This window comes from Lactuca saligna, chromosome 2 (assembly GCF_052625555.1).
Source record: "Lactuca saligna cultivar CGN05327 chromosome 2, ASM5262555v1, whole genome shotgun sequence".
Lineage (NCBI taxonomy): Eukaryota > Viridiplantae > Streptophyta > Magnoliopsida > Asterales > Asteraceae > Lactuca > Lactuca saligna.
Window position 1 is genome coordinate 98,249,326 of NC_136418.1, and position 20,744 is coordinate 98,270,069.

A 20,744-nucleotide genomic window follows, 5' to 3' on the forward strand; every position below is an offset into this window, starting at 1 on the left:
TCTCCCAAATCTCTCTCCAAAGTTTCCCGTAACTTTTTGGAATCATTCGGGTCATTTCGACCCTTAACTAGGTCAAAAACGGCTTAAAACGGGGTAAAAACGAGAAAAATGGACATTAGGAACCGAAACCTCTCGAGAAGAGAGAGAAGCTTCTTAGGACCCGAAGGTTCTCTTAGGGACCGAGAGCAAGAGGGCCGAACCCGAGCCCAGGAGGAACCGAACCCGAGAGCAGGTGGAACCGAACCCGAGCCCAGGAGGAACCGAACCCGAGCCCAGTAGGAACCGAACCCGAAGGTACTATTCACTACTGTTCATTCGGTTCATTTCGGGTCTGACTTCTCGCCTTTCACCTCCGGACCGAACCCTTGCCTTCACCTTCGCTTCTCGCTTCCTCACCTCCTCTCGCCTCCTCGTCCCTTCGTTTCCGGCTACAATCCTCAGCGTGGATCGAGTCTTGGCCTAGGGACCGAACCTCGGCCTAGGACCGAGAGGTCTCGCTGGGAACTCATTTTCTCCCGGTTTTCGCTTAGTTTTGCGTTTAAGGCCCGTTTTTAATTATTTTAATGCGGGATTTTCACCCAAAATCATATTTTAACATAATAAACCCTAAATATTCACAATTTAATCATATTTTCATAAAAATCTTTATTTAAATAATAAAAGAAAGTGGGTAAAGTACAAAGAGGTGGAGTGTTGACTTTGCTTTACCTTATGACACAAGCAACCACTCCCACACTCACTCTATGACCAGCCATACCTCCCCACCTTACCTAGGTCACATCAATGTCTTTTCCACTCAATTATCACTCTTTCCCACGTTTTTGAGAGCTGAATATTCATCCTCTCTCCTCACTTCTCTCATTTGCTCTCATTTCACAAGAAGATCAAACACTTTCCTCTCGCACTTTCTCTCTCTAGAAATTCGAGATTCAAGGGCTGATCTTGAGTTTTTCCTCCACATTTGTTAAGCATAATCCATTCTCTTTATGATTATCTCACTTATTTCCACTCAAATCATGGATATCTTACACAAACTCCATTATATTTGTGTTAGAGCTTCGAATCTTCAAGTGATTCTTCAAGTGTTCTTGCGTTGAACACTTCTCTTCTTCAACACTTATCTACTGAAATCACTCAAGGTGAGTTCATACCCCTACATTTTCATGTTTTCTCAAGTTTTCAGGGGGGGAATACAAGTTAAAACACTAAAAACATAACTAAATTTTTCTAACAGCCTTCATCAGAAAAGTTCAACTCCATTCACGGACTGTTTTGGGCATCTTAAACATTTTTGTTTTCAAAACTGTACAAGGTACAAATAGTTCAAGTTTTTAGCTTTAAAATGACTACTTGCACATCTCCATACGATTTTTCTACAATTTATGGTGATTTTTACAAAACTGCCTATCATTTCAAACAACAATCCGGACCAGTCTGTGATTATGGACTTTTTCACGCAAGTCGGAGGTCATTAAAAATCGTGATAAAAATTATGAGTAAACTAGACACATTTTGTGAACTTTCAGAATTTACGGATCTAGTTTTTGACTTCGTATGATTTTTCTATGATTTTTCCAAAACAGTGTAGAAAAGCTAAAGTTAGCCAACAGCATATACATATCATAACACTTTGTATTATGTTGAGCAAAGTGTGTAAATCATAAGTTCAAATTATTGAATGTGTTTCTTTGTTAGTTTATCATCATGAACTGAAACTAAGTCATTCTTAATAAATATTATGTATTCATTTTTGAACAAGTATAATAAACTATAAAGAGTATAGTTTAATAAATTCATAACACTAATACATTTCCATAAAAGAGTTCATACATATTACATACATTTTAGATAAACTATAATAGGTATAGTTTATGATACATCACTCAACACACTCGTACATAAAGGGTACATTCATACAGAAAAGATTTATATTTACACACATTTCACGTAAACTTGTTAACCTATATTGTGAGACTCTCTCTCTCTCTCCCCGTACGTCCGAGTGCGGGATATAATTCATGGTAGTTATAATCAGAATCACCTTGAGGGAGAACGTGATACTTGTATATAGATCTATATTGGGTTTGACACCCCACACCTTGCTGCTAGCTACAGTGGGACCTGTAGGTCTACGGGTGACAAATGTCATTTCAGTTTTCGCGACGCCTGAGAACGTCGTGGCAGGTTCACATAGTCATAGTATGATTATAGCGACTCACATAGGGATATAACAATCCATAAGTTTACGGGATTTTATTTTTAAAACCTAAATGAGTTTTATGTCGATTTAAAATCACTTTTTATCTCAATGAGTACAGATATTACTGTACACTTTTGGTTTTGGTAGTTACGACTACACATCATTTGAAACCACATTTATGTTGGATTAGTGTCTAAGTCCATAACTATTTTGGTATGTACTTGACCCGATGGTGCATGGTCCTTTTGGGTTGCCTTCACCAAAGCAACTTGATTGGAGAAATGAATAAAGAGAGAGAAGATAATACGATTTATTAATATGTTATAAGAATAATATATTAAAGGAGAAATCATATTTGTTTAATTAATATTGGTCAATAATTAATTAAGAATTAGTTTTGTGATCAAATGTAATTAATTAAACTAGAGGGGCTGATTTGTAATTATGTGATAGTTACAAAATAAGGTAAGGATTATCTTATTTATATGGTGGACGAATTTAAGGTTGGAAAGCCTTAGAATTCGAGTATGATAAGGATTCAAGGATTATCTTATTGGTTGCTTAATGGATAATCAACTAGATAAGGATAATGACTGAAACCCTATCTCTACACCTATATAAACACCCCTAGGGTCATGAATTCGTGTATCCCTTCCCAAGAGGTCCTAGATACGAATTCTAACCTCTCACCTCTCTCTTTATACCTTCTCCATTTGCTTATGGTGTTTGTAAGCCATTAAAGGAGTGACACTTGTGACTCTGAGCATTCCAAAGTCAATCCAAGGTGGAATTGGGATTGTTATTGCTACATAACAATCAAGGTATGATCTTAAACCTAATTACATATTAATATGATTACTTGTATGCTAGAATTAGGGTTTATAGTCTTGGATTCAAAGCATGTACAATAGAGAAACCTAGATCCAAGCATTAGGGTTTGTACGAGCACATAGGATGTCTTATGACCAAAACCCATCAGTGGTATCAGAGCCTCGCTTGGTTTCAATTGTATTGATGCATTGTATAACTGAAAAATTCGATTTTTTGGATTTTGGAGGCTGGACTCGCCGAGTCCATGGCTGAACTCGCCGAGTCCATGCAGACTCGACGAGTCCATGCCTGACTCGACATTTCTTGCTGTTTTTGCATATGGATAGTTACCTTATCATGTTAGATCAATATAAATCCGATTTTATGATATATATGACTATATTCTTGATCTAATTAAAGATAATTATCAATTAATAAGATAATTCTTTCCTTATAAGATAATTGATTAATTATTTTGAGTAAATTGATAAATTGTTTTGCAAGAAATCATTAAACAAATCAAATATGGATAATTATGTAATTAAATGTTAGTTTAGATTATTTGTTATTTGATCCTTGTTGTTATGAAAAGTTTCATATTTTCCCCTTTAGGTTTTATAGTTTAAATTTGAACCCAAAAGTTTTGGAGTTTTGAAATTTAAATAGTTAAAACCCTAATGTTTTGAAAAAGGTTTCAAAACTTGCCCTCAAGTTTTGGAATTTAAAAGTTGATTAAAGGTTTAATTAGAAATGTTAAATTCTAAAACCCTAGTAATGTTTTGAAAAGTTCAAATCACACCCTTATGGTTTTATTAATTAATTAAGGAGTATAATTAAAAGAGGTTTAATAAATCCATAAAAGTTTAGGTTGACCATTTAATTGAATTAAAAGTGTAATTGTTAAAGTTAACCATATAGTATTTTAAAAGTGTGAAATACACTCTATACTATATATAACATTAAAAGTCTAACATTATATATATGTATGAGCAAAAGTCAGTCTTACCGTTAGTAGGCCTCATTCGCGAAGCTGGTCTATAAGGGGTGTTTAAGGAAATTGCCTATAAAATGGCGATTGAATGGGTATCCACTCTTACCCACCGCACTCTTGACTAGTGGAGGGTCGTTAGCCGACCGGGTAGGATAGGACGAAACCTTCCATTATAAGTATAATGAAATACAAAGTAACTAAATGTTTTTCAAATTCCCAATCTTAGTTACTTAGGCAAAAGTGAATTGATGCAACTCCATGAAATTACACTTTGTGCCCTTGCGAAGACGTTAGTGGAGCGTGTGTGGTTTACCGGCACACTAAATGGTTCTAAGCAAAGGTAGCAAAAGGTGACTCAATGTTTGTCATAGTTCGGTGGAGCGTGTGTGTTTTACCGGCACATCGAATAGGTGATTGTAACATGTGAGGGCACCATGTAGTTTGCATGGTTATTCACACCCGCTTTGTGATCCTCGGCATCCCAGTCACAAACTAGAGGGGCATATCGAGATTTAAACATGCCATTGAAATGTTCAATGAATCTCAAAGGATCTAGGAGTTTTCATAGATTTAAAACTTAAATTTCTTTTTCGTTTTTCATGGTGGAAATTAGTGAATCGTCATTCACTTACCTTCAAATGTTCTGCAATTTGGGTTACGGCATCCCTCTCCCGAGTTGTAGGATATTGTGTTGGGTCCTAGCCTTGGAATTTCATTTGGGTGATTTACCAAGGACTCAATCAATCAACTAACTTGAATTCCTTTTTTCTCCCGATGTCAAAGTTCCACAACTATGGTCTTCTCATATCCCGTGGAACAAGCATTCCACATGAAGATGATATTCCACGATTCGATCGAGGAACAAGAAATCATGCTTCACTTCCTCCTACTCCTCCAATTATTCTCCCTAACCCACAAGATTGTAAAATTGAAATGTTCAATATCACTCAAGCCCTTTTGGCAAGTAAACATAAAGAAGGAAAGTCGGTGTGTGCACACGTCCTATGGATGAAGTCACACTGTTGGGATCTGTTGTCTGTGAGGAAATGGCTGTTGATTGGGTTCTTCAGTCACTTCCTAACTCATGTAATGAGTTCGCAAGAGAGTACTATATGATAAACCACGACGTGACCCTTATAGATCTCACCTACATGCTTATTGCTGCTGAATCAACAATGGTTTGGCGCAATAGAAAAGCAAAGTTGATTGGTGAATCTGCCTTCAAGACCTCTATGGATATAGACAATGGCAATGAAAGACATGCAATGATCGAAAAGTTTGATCATAAGAGAAAGGCGATGTATGAAGTACTTCCATGTGTTGTTCCAAAAGAGTCAATTTGCTTTTATTGCCAAGAGAAGGGGCATTGGAGATGAAGTTGCCCTATTTACCTAAGAGATCTAAGAGATGGGAGAGTCAAAAGTATGACTACGCTTTAGGTAAGAATCCACTATCTAACTCCATTAAGTTCCTATTCATTGATTCTTAATACATGATGTGATAAGATTGCATTTGAATGTTTTGAATGATCGGTGAAAAGAAAGGAAGCTTGATAAGAGAGCAAGATGAATCTAATCACAAGAGATGGATCTTGATCGCATGGACTTAAAGATTGGATTTTGAGCTTAGATAGTTATGATTGAGTTGTTAGAAATTCTTCATTTTTTTACATAGTTTTCAATGGATTTTGCATTGTAGGGACAAATGTTTTTTCCGCTGCTTTTATAAATAAAATAAATTTTGACTCACTTATTTATTTGTTTATTTCCTTGCAATGAAATCGTTATGAAAATTGATGTTTGAATATTTCTACAACGAATGGATGTGATTCTTAGTTATGTTATTTATGGAAATGTCGAGAATTTACCAAATAGGGAGAGTTTCTCATCGCCCAAGTTTCAATTGGACAGAAACTTGGAATCATGCAACTTGGTTGCATGATGAACGAGAAATTTCGTATTTGGAAATTGGACTAATTCATTGACAAAGTGTCAAGTGAAGGACTAGGAGATCGAGTACACAAAGTTGTGTGTTGATCAAGTTCACCATAAGAGTAACAAAGATATTCGTCATGATTTACTAAAGGCTTAGTAAATATGATTACACTTACAAGATTAAGTGTAATTTTGAATTGATTAAAGGGTTTAGATCAATAGCAAAACGAATAAGAAGAATCAAGTAGGCAGAAAGATAAGAGTTTCTCTATTCTAAGAAGAAGGGAGAGTAGCTTTTATGCTTTATGATAGGTCTTAATGATTAAGAACCATATCTCAATTGATCCTCTAATGAGTCTTGGTACAATTGTATGTCCAAGAAGAGGAATCAAAGATTGAAGAAATGGTCAAATCAAGAAGTCAATCATACTTCATTCCAAAACAAGTCTTAAAGTCAAGATTGTGACATTGAGTGAATAGTATTAAGAAGGTTTATAACATTCATCAATTGTGGAAAGTTGTGATGTCTTGGATAAGACAAAGACCAACTAAGACCAAAATTATGAAGTGTTTTGTTTTGATATAAGCTACACTAACTCTTGAATATTTGTTTGTCAAGAAATGTTTTTGATAAGAGAATCGTATATGTCAAGGAGTCAGTGGGAGTCTTAATAGTCTTGAAAAGTTTCAAGAACAAATCAAATAAACCTTATTGATTATCACTAGCACACGAGTTGAGGTTTACAACCTATCGTGAAGACATTATTTCGTTTCTGTGCCAATCCAATCGAGTTAATTATGCATGTGAGTCCTATGAGTTCTCATTTGAATGCATAAAAGGCAAGGACCTTGATCAATGGAAAGTACATTGATAGGAAAAGGTGAGCTACTTAACTACTTGGAAGACGTGGTGGGCAGCTGTGCTACCATAAGGCAAGAAATCAAGATTAAGAAAGTTCGATCCATATGAGTTTGAATTTGTCGTAAACTTTGGTTTTAACAAATTCACATGGATAGGAACACATACACCATTTAAATCTAAGTGTCATAAGATTTCCTCCTTCATGAAAATGATTGTGAGAAAATGCTTTCACTAAGAAAGATTTTAAAGATAGTGATTGTAAAAATGCATTCTCGAATTCGATCATGGTTACGACATCCCTTTCCATAATTTGAATTGTGAGGTTTGGCAATTAGTCTTAATTGTTAAGACACACATATGAACTATCTAAGGCAAAAGTGTATAAGTTCAAGAAGTCTTGATAAAAGATTATCAAAGCACTAAGTATTAGAAACATGAACTTAAGAAATTCAATAAGTATTGTTTTTCTGAAAGTTAAGATGTTTATGAATACATGTCGAAGCTAGTGGGAGCATAAGTGTTATGTTTTATAATAAACATCATGATAGTGGGAGCATAAATGTTATGATTGTATGATTATTAAGGCAAGTATTGCATAGTTGGCAATATTAATTATAGAAAACAAGAGTCATACTTTGCAAAGTTGTAAGAGTTGAAAGGTTGTTTTGCTATAATTAAGGGAGAGAATATTATGCTTCATTTCAAATCTAAAGGATTAGGTTGTGAAATGTTGATAAATTTAGTCAAAGGTACATAGTGCGTTCTTAAAGTTTCGATTATGATTACGACATTCCTCTTCACAATTCGAATTTTGAGAACATAGAAAATAAAACATTGTGCGTCGTGTCCCATACGCTTCGGGTATAGGATCGATTGCAAATGCTTTAATGTTTGACCATTCTAAAATTTTCCAAATGTCTAGCGCATTTAGAGGGAAAAAGGGACTAGAATTGGTTCTGACTAAAATAATTAAACAACTATCAAAGGACGATTCGAAGTTCGACGAGAATTGGTTGCTTGTGAGTAGTTGGAAGTATAGTATTGGAAAATATGGAAATGTTTCCATATTGGATGGACAATATCGAAATCATTACGAATAGATAAGATTCTATTAAGAAATTAGTTGTCATATGGAAAATATGGAAGTGTGTCCATATTGGGAAGTAAATACTTAAAATCTATGACTAGATTAGAAACCTTTATGCAAAAGGATGTTCAAAGGAATGTACTTTGAGTGAGAGACATCGTATCTAAGGAATTGTCTTGTAACAATCTTCGTTAGAGGACTTTGTAATATCATTGGCAATAGTCTTGGAGACTTTGGTGCAGTGACATTACAAAAGGATTGTTGCATAAAGTGTTAGAATCTAGTATATTCTATAAGTAACAAGAATTTGATATTCTTACACTTAAGAAAATGGATTTGGAGTTTTAAAATGAGAATGATTGGAAATGTGTTCAATTTGTCTATTTCACAAAAGTAAGAACCATAGGTAAACATTGTGTGCATGCTAGGAGCATGGGACAAGTGTTGGAATTCAAGTAAGAAGTTGACTACCCGAAACGACAAATAATGAGTAATCGGTATGGTGATAAATAAAACGTGTTTTGTTTATACTCAAAGGTTTGAGGCCATATGGGATTAGTATTATTCTTGTGTTTCACCTTGCATGTTTTGACTTCCAGAATAATTGAGTTTATTAAGAATAATCGAATTATTCAAACGGGCCACAGTCGTTCATATGTTGGAAGTAGGTATGAATGAAGATTGTCGTGAATTGGTGTGTGGATTGTCTAAAAGAGTATTAGACATAAGCAAATGTTTGCTGCAACGTTCATGAGTGCTTATGAATATGATTTGAGCATTGGATTAAACCTACGCTCACTTGTATCACTATCTCGAGTGATTAGTGAGATGATAACATCTTATATTCTTCAAACCGAGATGTGTGAGTTGTATCTTGCTAATCGGTTGCACATTGATAATATGTAAACGCACTAGTAACTTGGTGTTATAAAACATATTGTTGTGTGTGATTTGGTTAGTGAGTGCAATCAAGCATTGTATCAAAGTTTATCCGTTCCTTTTATCCAAGGTAGGATAGAAGCGATATCTTTGGGCCCCTCGATGGTTTAGTGATGACATACGTAAATGCTCGGCCGGGCTAGGGCTAATTTGATTTGTTCAATTAGTCTGTCGTCATAAATCGGAAATCGAGATATAGTACAAAGAGAATGATTAGAAATCATATCTCATACGGTATCTAGAATGGAGGAATATATGATCCCTTATCTAAGGACACGCGTATCTGATATGATCAGAGTTGACAGCGGCTTTGGAAAGCTACGATTGCAGATCGGGATCTCAAGTCATACGCAGAATAGTTGTTAGACTTATCCAAGTGGGAGACTGTTGGATTAGTGTCTAAGTCCATAACTATTTTGGTATGTACTTGACCCGATGGTGCATGGTCCTTTTGGGTTGCCTTCACCAAAGCAACTTGATTGGAGAAATGAATAAAGAGAGAGAAGATAATACGATTTATTAATATGTTATAAGAATAATATATTAAAGGAGAAATCATATTTGTTTAATTAATATTGGTCAATAATTAATTAAGAATTAGTTTTGTGATCAAATGTAATTAATTAAACTAGAGGGGCTGATTTGTAATTATGTGATAGTTACAAAATAAGGTAAGGATTATCTTATTTATATGGTGGACGAATTTAAGGTTGGAAAGCCTTAGAATTCGAGTATGATAAGGATTCAAGGATTATCTTATTGGTTGCTTAATGGATAATCAACTAGATAAGGATAATGACTGAAACCCTATCTCTACACCTATATAAACACCCCTAGGGTCATGAATTCGTGTATCCCTTCCCAAGAGGTCCTAGATACGAATTCTAACCTCTCACCTCTCTCTTTATACCTTCTCCATTTGCTTATGGTGTTTGTAATCCATTAGAGGAGTGACACTTGTGACTCTGAGCATTCCAAAGTCAATCCAAGGTGGAATTGGGATTGTTATTGCTACATAACAATCAAGGTATGATCTTAAACCTAATTACATATTAATATGATTACTTGTATGCTAGAATTAGGGTTTATAGTCTTGGATTCAAAGCATGTACAATAGAGAAACCTAGATCCAAGCATTAGGGTTTGTATGAGCACATAGGATGTCTTATGACCAAAACCCATCAATTTATACCTCTAAGTATGGTCAATACTTGTTATTGCTCGGTCCTCTAATTTAGGACTACATATATATAAAGTATTAACAAACATGAGAACATACAGAAATTTCATTTAATTCAAACACGTCCATGTCCATTTAAGTACATAACATTTTCTATTAATAAGAAAGGTTACTTATACATTTTGGTCTTCAGTCATAAGACTACATTACACAGATTTTAAAGAAAATATCGGATTTTCTGGATACATATTCTAACGCTTTTACAAGGAAAACGATTTACTTTTCTAACGAAATCTCTTATGAACTCACCAACCTTTGTGTTGACACTTTTCAAAACTACTTGTATTCTCAGGAATTCAGTGAAAACAGGAAATCAACAACGTTTTGAGGATGGGACGATAAATCGTCAAACAGTTCATTTTGTATGATAATGTAATTGATGTGAATCATGTAAACATGTGCTTTGATGTAACGTTTTCAATTATATTTGTGATGGTTGTAATTACTTTGAGCACTATTATATTCATTGTTGTGATACTCTACATGAAGTCCTCCACCCCCGGACGTTTCCGCCATCCTTGGTTTGGGGGTGTGATAGTATGTGCACACAATTTTATGAATGATATTAATAGCTATAAGTTGGTGAAAATATAAATAATCATGTATAATAGAGGTGTGAAAAATGGAGCGAAAAAATCGAAGTTTGATGCCCGAAAAATCAAAAATAAGAAAATTTCGTAGCTAATCCGTAGCTAATTAGCTACGGATGTTTCTTATTTTCGATTTTTCGGGCACAAAACGTTGTTTTTTTCGCTTCGTTTTTTTCACACCTCTACTACACATGATTATCTATACTTTCACCTACTTGTATCTGTTAATATCGTTCATAAAGTTGTGTGCCCCATCGGGATCAAGTACTCGTTTCACTGTTTCACATTGTAATGCCTATACTTTTCACCAACTTGTGATAGATTATGTTTGTATATGTATATTTATATGCATGAATGAGTAGTGGTATATGTGTACATGTATACATGTTTATGAGATGTATGTGTACGTATTCATAAGCATTATAGTATTAAACCATTAAAAGAGCAAATGGATCCCGTATGTGCACACGGCTTTGTAAATGATATTAATAGCTATAAATTGGTGAAATTATAGATAATCATGTATAATAAAGGTGTGAAAAAAACGGAGCGAAAAAACCGACGTTTGGTGACCGAAAAATCGAAAATAAAAAAGATCCGTAGCTAATCCGTAGCTACTTTGCTACGGAGCTACGGATTTTTTTTTTCGATTTTTTGGGCACCAAACGTCGTTTTTTTCGCTCCGTTTTTTTCACACCTCTATTATACATGGTTATCTATAATTTCACCAATTTATATCTATTAATATCATTTATAAAGCCGTTTGCACATAAGGGATCCATTTGCTCGTTTAATGGCTTAATATTATAGTGCTTATGAATACGTACACATACATCTCATAAACACGTATACCTACATCATCATCATCATCATAATCATCATCATCACCACCATCATCATCATCATCATCATCACCAACATCACCATCACCACCATCATCACCATCATCAATATCATCATCATCATCATCACCACCACCATCATCATCATCACCACAACCATCATCATCATCATCACCACCAGACCACTATCATCATCATCACCACCAACACCATCATTATGATCATCACCATCATCACCATCACCATCATCACCACCACCACCATCATCATCATCATCATCATCGTCATCAACACCACCACCACGATCATCACCATCATAATCACCATCACCATCACCATCACCAACATCACCATCACCATCACCATCACCACCACCACGATCATCACCATCATAATCACCATCACCATCACCACCATCACCCTCACCATCACCAACATCACCATCACCATCACCATCACCATCATCACCATTACCATCACCTCACTATCACCAACATCACCATCACCATCACCAGTATCAGCATCAGCATCAGCATCACCATCACCATCACCATAACCATCATCATTTTCATCATCACCACCATCAGCATCAGCATCAGCATCACCATCAAAATCACCATCACCCTCACCATCACCATCACCAGCACCACCATCACCATCACCACCACCACCACCATCACCATTTCCATCACCATCACCATAACCATCACCAACATCACCATGACCATGACCATCACCAACACTATCATCATCATCATCATCATTATCATCATCAACATCACCATCACCATCACCATCACCATCACCATCATCATCATCACCATCACCATCACCATCACCATCACCAACACCATCATGATCACCATCACCCTCACTATCACCCTCACCATCACCAACATCACCATCACCAGCATCAGCATCAGCATCAGCATCAGCATCACCATCAGCATCACCATAACCATCATCTTTTCATCACCACCACCATCATCATCAGCATCACCATCACCATCAACATCAGCAGCAGCATCACCATCACCATCACCAGCATCACCATCACCATCACCACCACCACCACCATCCCCATGTCCATCACCAGCATCACCATAACCATCACCAACATCACCATCACCATGACCATGACCATCACCACCACCACCACCATCATCATCATCATCATCACCATTTCCATCCACATCACCATCACCATCACCATCACCATAACCGTCACCATCACCATCACTACCACCACCACCATCACAATCTCCATCTGCATCACAATCACCATCACCAACATCACTGTCACCATCATCATCACCACCACCACCATCATAATCATCATGTATAATAGATGTGTGAAAAAAACAATGCAGAAAAAACGACGTTTGGTGCCCGTAAAATCGGAAATAAAAAATTTTTGTGGCTAATTCGTAGTTAATTAGCTATGTGTTTTTTTATTTTCGATTTTTCGGCGACCAAATGTCGTTTTTTCTTTGTTTTTTTCACACTTCTATTAACTATTCGTGTCTTAAATATGTAAGAAAATTTATCCAAAAAAAAGATTCGAATATTGAATAATAATAATAATAATAATAATAATAATAATAATAGTAATAATAGTAATAATGGAAATAATAATAATTATTATTATTATAACTATAATAGAATTAATAATAATAATAATAATAATAATAATAATAATAATAACGGAATTATAAGTGGCCAAAAATTATTGTAGACAAGGATAGAATAGATGAGGCATTCCCGGCTGGATGGTATTGTCGTTGGTTATATCTATTGAAGACGCAGGATCATGTCCCACCACCCCCATTTTTTTTAATTTTTTTGGCATTTTGGAGTTTAGGGTTTCAATACTTTTGTCCGCCTCCATTTAGAGGGATCCATCTACGAATTTTTTCATTCTCCCGCTTCTCTCTATCTCCCTCACGATTCGTTTTCCCTCTTCTCTCTCACTTCTCTTCTAGTCTTCTAGGTTACTTCCAGCCGACATTGATTTTTGATCGTTTTCATCATTGATTTTCAATTTTCATCGACGTCGATCAATAGCAAGCGGCGAGCCTGCGTGCGACGACTAGCGACCAGCAACAGCAAGCAGCGACCCTTCTTTCTTCAATCGATCGACGACCCCTTCATTGATTTTCATACCTCGCACAAGAAACAATCACAGGTCTGACTTTTTTGAAATTGATAATGGACCTCTTCTGAGAATCGATCGCATCTTTCTTTCTCTCTATTTTTTCTTGAAATTGATCATAGGTCTTATTGTTTGTACTGTTAATCTGATTTTTTGGTAATTTCTTTGTACTGTTAATCTGATTTTGTGGTAATTTGTATTCTTGAAATTGATTTCTGATTAGCTGATTTTGAATTTGAGCTTATGTGAACTTTTAGAATATGACTCTTTTGCTAATCTGTGCTCTTGAAACTGTTTGTACGTTTTTTATGTCAGTTTTTTGAGATGGGAAGACATGAACCATCAGGGCCTTGGATATAATATAAAAGAGTTGGTCAACTGGTCCCCTCTTGATTCATAAATTTCTTTGCAAGCTAATATAGGGTAGTATTTGGTATGATGGAGTTAAGGAGGGAATGAAACATGAATGAGAAATTTTAAAGATTGACTTTTGATTTGTTGTTTTAGTTAAGTAATTAGTACTTTGGAAAATTGTACCACATTGTAGCAATGTACTTTTTTGGTATAATATTGGCATATTGCATTCTTTTACGCCACCGCTGTACACTACATCTTTTTAAGCGAATCTCTAGACTAAAACATACTTATTTAGTGTAGTGAACTTTGTCTTGTGTTGTAGGTGGTTAAAATTAATCATTATCGAAACAAAAGGCAAATGAAGTTTTGAGATTAAAAGTTAAGTATATTGCTTTAAGTATTATAAAAAAAATGCATTGTTATAATAAACTAAACTACATTGCTTTTATTGTTTAAGTATTGAATTGTGTTACAATTTTTTGGGTTGATAGGTTGTGTGCAGAAGTTTCTACCATGAAACAACAACAACATTGAAAGAACAAATGGAAATGGTTATGTGGATGTTGAATATGTCTGGAAATCAACCCGATGCTCCCCCCGATAATCCACCTTAGGACAATTGATAAGTATTTTGGAACAATTAAATTTGTAAACACTTGATATTGTTTGTTTGTTTTGTTAGTGCTTACTTTTGTATGATATTTTGGAAAATTGAATGAAATGTGTCAAACTTTGTATTAGGGACGTTTTTTGATGTATTTTATATGGTTTTTGGGACAAATCTGAATTGAATGTGGTATTTGACAAAAAAAAATTGGAAGATTTTAAATTAATTTTTTTTAATAAAAACGAAGCTAGCTACGGAGTTCCGTAGATATTTAGGTCCGTAGTTATTCCGTAGCTATGTGCATCCGTAGCTATTCCGTAGCTATTTAGCTCCGTAGCGATTCCGTAGGAATTCTGTAGCTATTTATTTCCGTAGCTATGGTAGCTACGGAATTTTCCGTAGTTATTCTGTAGCGGTTCCGTAGCTAATTCGTAGCTATAATTTAGCCACGAGCCATTATGCTACCGCCATTTTTCCGTAGTAATTCCATAGCTATCCGCTTATTGCTACATAATAGCTACAGATTGTGTCGTAGCTATTGATCAAGTTTTCTAGTAGTGATAGTCTAGAGGACCAAGATAATTATATTAACTTGTATCTTAATTAGTTTATGTCCATAACTATTAGGACTAGAGATGAACCAAATCATAGGGTTAGGTGATATGATTGTGAATTTAAATGTGTAAGAGAATATTAGATATCCATGTTATGCTTCTATTGCTTTTCATGACCATTGTGATTAATCAATAGATCAATTCGTTTATAATTCGAATATTTAATTATTTATTTAGTTAGCTAATTGCATAATCATTATGCTAGTTGCTTTATAATTATTTGTATTCATTAATGGGACCAATATAACCAATCATTAAAAGCATTCGGTAATTAACTTGTCAAATCCATTGCACTTATAAAAAAATCAACTATAAGTAATTAAGGGGATTCAAAATCTAAATGAAAGTACTTTAAAACTATTATTTAAATCACGATTATTTGCTTTTGACTACTTTTGTTTAGTTGATAATTCAAGTTTAATTTATTTTAAACAAAACCTCCTTTTTTACTTTCGTGTTTCTAGTTTAATTAATTGCTTTGTTATCTAAATAAAATCATACTTATTCCCCTAATGTTCGATACTTGGTTTTACCACATATATACTCCTACACGATTATATACACTTCTTACTGTGTCCATATGTAAATAAGGGGATTCATAATCTAAATGGAAGTACTTTAAATCTACAATTTAAATCACCTTTGCTTTTGATTGCTTTTGTTTAGTTGGTAATTCAGGTTTAATTTATTTTAAACAAATCCCCCTTTTTTACTTTCTTGTTTCTAGTTTAATTAATTGCTTTACTATCTAAATAAAATCATACTTGTTTCCCTAGTGTTCGATACCTAATTTTACTACATATATATCGTTATACGATTAGGTACACTGTTTACTATGTGTTTTAGTCCGGTAGAGAATAAACCTTTCTCAACCGGTTTTATAAATTTCAAACTTATATAAATATTTACTATATAAAACCACACTTGATATTTTAAACCCTAAATATTATTTAAATGGAAAAATAGCTATATATTTTGTTCTCCTCCATGATACAATAGTATATCACACATCCAAAAACGACTTATGAAGAAGAATGAAGTAATTATTAGAACCAGGTAGTTAAAAACCCTTTTCAATAATTTTTTAAATAAAATAAAAAGGGATGAATAACAAAAGTGGTTAAGTGAGTTTTTAGCTATCTCATATAGACTATAGTAGGAGAAGGAAAAGGAAGTATATTTATAAGTAGAAAGACTTTTAATCCTTGTTGGACTTATGGAATCATCTCTCTCTCTCTCCCTCTCTCTCTCATGGGAGTGGAAATGAATGCAAAGAAAATTTGGCTGATTTCACTAAACTTAAGTATGAACGTGTCTTGTAGATATAACCACCACCACATATACATGGGCTTTTTAGCAAATATTTTTTTTAACTCCACATATACATGGGCTTTTTAGCAAATATTTTTTTTAACTGGGAATTTATCAGTTACAAAACTTGCATTAAACACAATATTAACCACATATTGTTGATTTCATTGTCAATCAAATCCATATTTTGTCCATTACTAAATTTATTACAAAATGACGGTTATAGTTGTGTCTTAGTATACATATTGTTGTCTATAGATTGAGAGAGGCAGAATACAAAAGAAACATCTCATCTTTTATTTATTTATTTTTATTTTTGAATTTTCTTGATAAGTTCAAGGTATAATTACGGCTTTGCTATGTTCGGGAGGTCAACAAGTACTGCTTTTAGTTGTTGTATTCTGAAAAACAATCGTCTAATTGCAGTCAAATTTGATTTAAGAACAGTGTATTAAACACATGCCGCATCAATTTCTTATTTTTATTGTTGTCGTACATTTCCTTGATACTTTCCGTACAGAGTTTAGTGATAGTACGCTCGACAGACAGCCTTTTGGCAACACTGAGAGACTGGTTGATTTGTTGATCATCTTTCTCTCCCTTTGCTTGTGTGTATATGTATGTTTTACAGATGGTGAATATTGATCAGTAGTTTTAGGCCGAAGCTCAATGCCCTCCACGATAAGACCATGCTTCCGGTTTAAACGCTTAACCTACTCAAACGCCATCTCAATTTCACCAACATCTCCTTCATTGTACTCAAATTCTCCCAACTTGATCTCCATCCACCCATCCTTTCTCCTATGAGGAAACACATCATTTTCTTGCCATTTTTCACTACCGTCTGGTCTTTGGAGATACACATTTTCGGTCTCCATTTTTATCCCACCAAACCTCACCATTGTTTTAGCCGGCACAGAAAGTCCTTCAGAATTGCTAGTAGTTCGAAAGACAAGGTATGCTACATATGTAGTGTATGGTGACAACATTACAGATGCTATTTTGCCATGAATGCTAAGCCAGCATACACTTTTAAGTATACAAACCTCCGAAAACCTACACAATATATATATATATATATATATATATATATATATATATATATATATATATATATATATATATATAGTCAAGATCAAATAAGAAGGAAATTTTTGGTAGAAATGTAGGAAATTTTTTATATACATATTTTCTTAGGAAAAAAATGAAATGAATCATTAGATGATTCAAAAGTAAGATGATTCACAAGAAAAAAATCCGGAAAAAACACTTTTATGATTCATTTTTAGGTAAATCAAGAAAAAAAAATTCACTTTTATGACAATTTTAGTGAATATCAACAAAATCATCGTAAAAGTGAATCATCGAAATATTTTTTCGGGATTTTTTTTTTGTGAATCATGTTATTATTGATTCATCTAATGATTCATTTATTTTGTTCGCCAAAAAAATAAGCCGAAAAAAAATTTCTTACGTTCCTACCAAAAAAAATTTCTTACCGGATCTATACCCTATATATATATATATATATATAGTTTAGCTTGTTAAGGTTAATATGTGCTTGTTATTGTACAAAAATGATATTAAAAGGGACAAAAGAGACCTTGATTTAAGTGTATGTCCCCAATCCCAGTACCGAGGTTCATCTTGCCAATCAATTAAGAGCTCCTTTGCACCTAACATATAGGACTTTTTCCCGGTTTCATATCTAGCTGGAAGCTCTGTTTATGGGATTATGTGAGACCAAATCTTAGTTAGTAGAACAATCCCCTCATCTTGCATGGTAACATTAGATTTAAAAATTCCCAATGGTTATATAGAGGTAGTTAACAAGGATGAAGGAAACATGGTATCACAAGGATGATAGATTTACCACGTAGCCTCGATCAAGGAGGATATGTGAGTCTGATAGGCAGAAGTAGAGTTCCCTTTTAGAGGCAAAACCCAGAGGAGAAACCGCCCTTTCAATAATTTCTTGGTAATCCGGTGACAGGAGCCCTTTCCAAAAGGCCTAAAAGGGCTCAGAATATGCCGCGGAGTCCAATCCACTAAGCTGCAGTGGAAAACAATAAAAAGAATGTTGGTTCCCATGAATGTTTAAAATTGAGAAAATCGCATAGATATCCTCCTCAACTACCTCACGAGTGACATTTATTTTCTTGAAAAAAATGATAAATATAGTAGTTTTTGTTAAATTTTTTCCTAAGTTTATAGTCTTTTGCTTTATCTAGTAATTGAAAAAATGTTAGTGGCTAATAATAAGTCAACACACTATGCTTGGTAATAGCAACAACCAATTTTTAATTCATGACCAACTTTTTGGGTTCACTGGTTTGTACTTATTCATGGATCCAGGCTGGAGCCTCTCTCAAATGTTTATAAAAAAATGGAAATTGAATTTACTTGAATACATGTTGCTAGAATGTGTTTATGGAGGAAAGATAAGAGGTTTTAGTTTCGAGAATGTATTGTCATAAAAAAAAAAAGATTATAAATACAAAAATGGAATAATATGTCATATATGATAAGCATTAAAGTTTTCATTCTTGCTATGAAAATACGTTTCCTAAAAAATACTATGAAACAAAAGACTTACTTGAATATTCAATGCTTCGTCAATAGTCTTGATGATCCTATTAACCGTCGGGCGTTTCCTAAAATCAAAGTTAATGCACTCATGTGCAATTTCATTAAATTTATCAAAAGATCTCATATGAATCAGATCTTTGATAGTGGGATCTATTAACTTGTCAAGTCCATCAACGAGTTTATGGTGGTCATAGTAGCTTCGAACGAGGTCGATCAGATACAGTTCCTTATCTTCAAAGTGCCTTGCATTATAAGCCATCATCCCACTTGACATTTCAAACATTACCACTACAAATGAGTATATGCCGGACTCCTTAGAGAGCATATGTCTTTCGTTGTATATCGGATCCATGTAAAACCTTGTACCAGCAGCTCTCGTACGGACATGGGTATCTTGCTGATTTCTTGGACTTAATCTTGACAAACCAAAATCACATATTTTGGCTTCCAGATTATCATCTAACAAAATATTTGCGATCTTCAAATCTCTATGAATTACTCTGCTGTCGTCCCCAACACCCGAGTGAAGGTACTTTAGTCCGTATGCTGCCCCTAAGCATATCTTCAGGCGTTGTTCCCATGTTACGCAACGCCTCTTATTTGGGTCTCGGAGGTGATAATCAAGACATCTGTTTGTAGCATACTTGTAAACTATAATCTTCTCTTTTTCATCATCACAGTAGCCAACGAATGGGATGATGTTTGTATGGTTGAAACTTGAAACCAACTTAACTTCATTATGGAACTCTTTGTTTCCTTGATGAAGAGTACAATCAAGGCGTTCGATGGCTACTAGCTGGTTAGTGGCCCATTTGCATTGCTAGTATGGTCCAAATCAAACATATGCTTGATGGGCTAACATGTCCATAAGCATACTCGACAGCCTATAAATAACACACATGATTAGTGGTCCACATCGTCCTTTTTCGTATGTTATAGGCTTTATTCTATACTATGTAAACATCAAACGGGTTGTAATCAATGTTATTCAAATTCATGGGGTAATAATTACGATTTAGTGAGAAATTATCGGTTGACACCAATATGTGTCGGCCGTAGTCTGTAAGTTGTAACCAGAGTCTTTTAAAGGGAGAGCGAGAGTTTGTGTATAGATCTATACGAGAGTGACTCCCCCACACATGAGTTGTTCGCTACAGTTAGACTCAGCCAGTCTAGGGTGACAAAATCTTAATAAAACACGACATTTGTAAAAATGCCAAGACAGGCGAAATAGTCATTATCATGCATGGTTATAATGACTCACATAGAGATCCATTACCATTTCATCAATCATGGGAAATCAACTTCATACATGGTGGCTATTCAATGTGGTTAATGCGATAATACAGAAACCATACTATTGTTTTGAATCGGAAAATATCGGATTTTCCGGGGAATTTATATCATTTATTTAACACATCAAATACAATAAAACGAACATTTTTGGTAAAGTCATACAATTATACATGTTCTAAAAGCACGTATACATTTACCCATACTGGATCATCACATCATATATAAACAGATTTTATTTCGGAAAATATTGGATTTTATGGGTTATACAACGATACAAAACATTTTTATATCAAACATGCTTATGAACTCATCAACATTATATA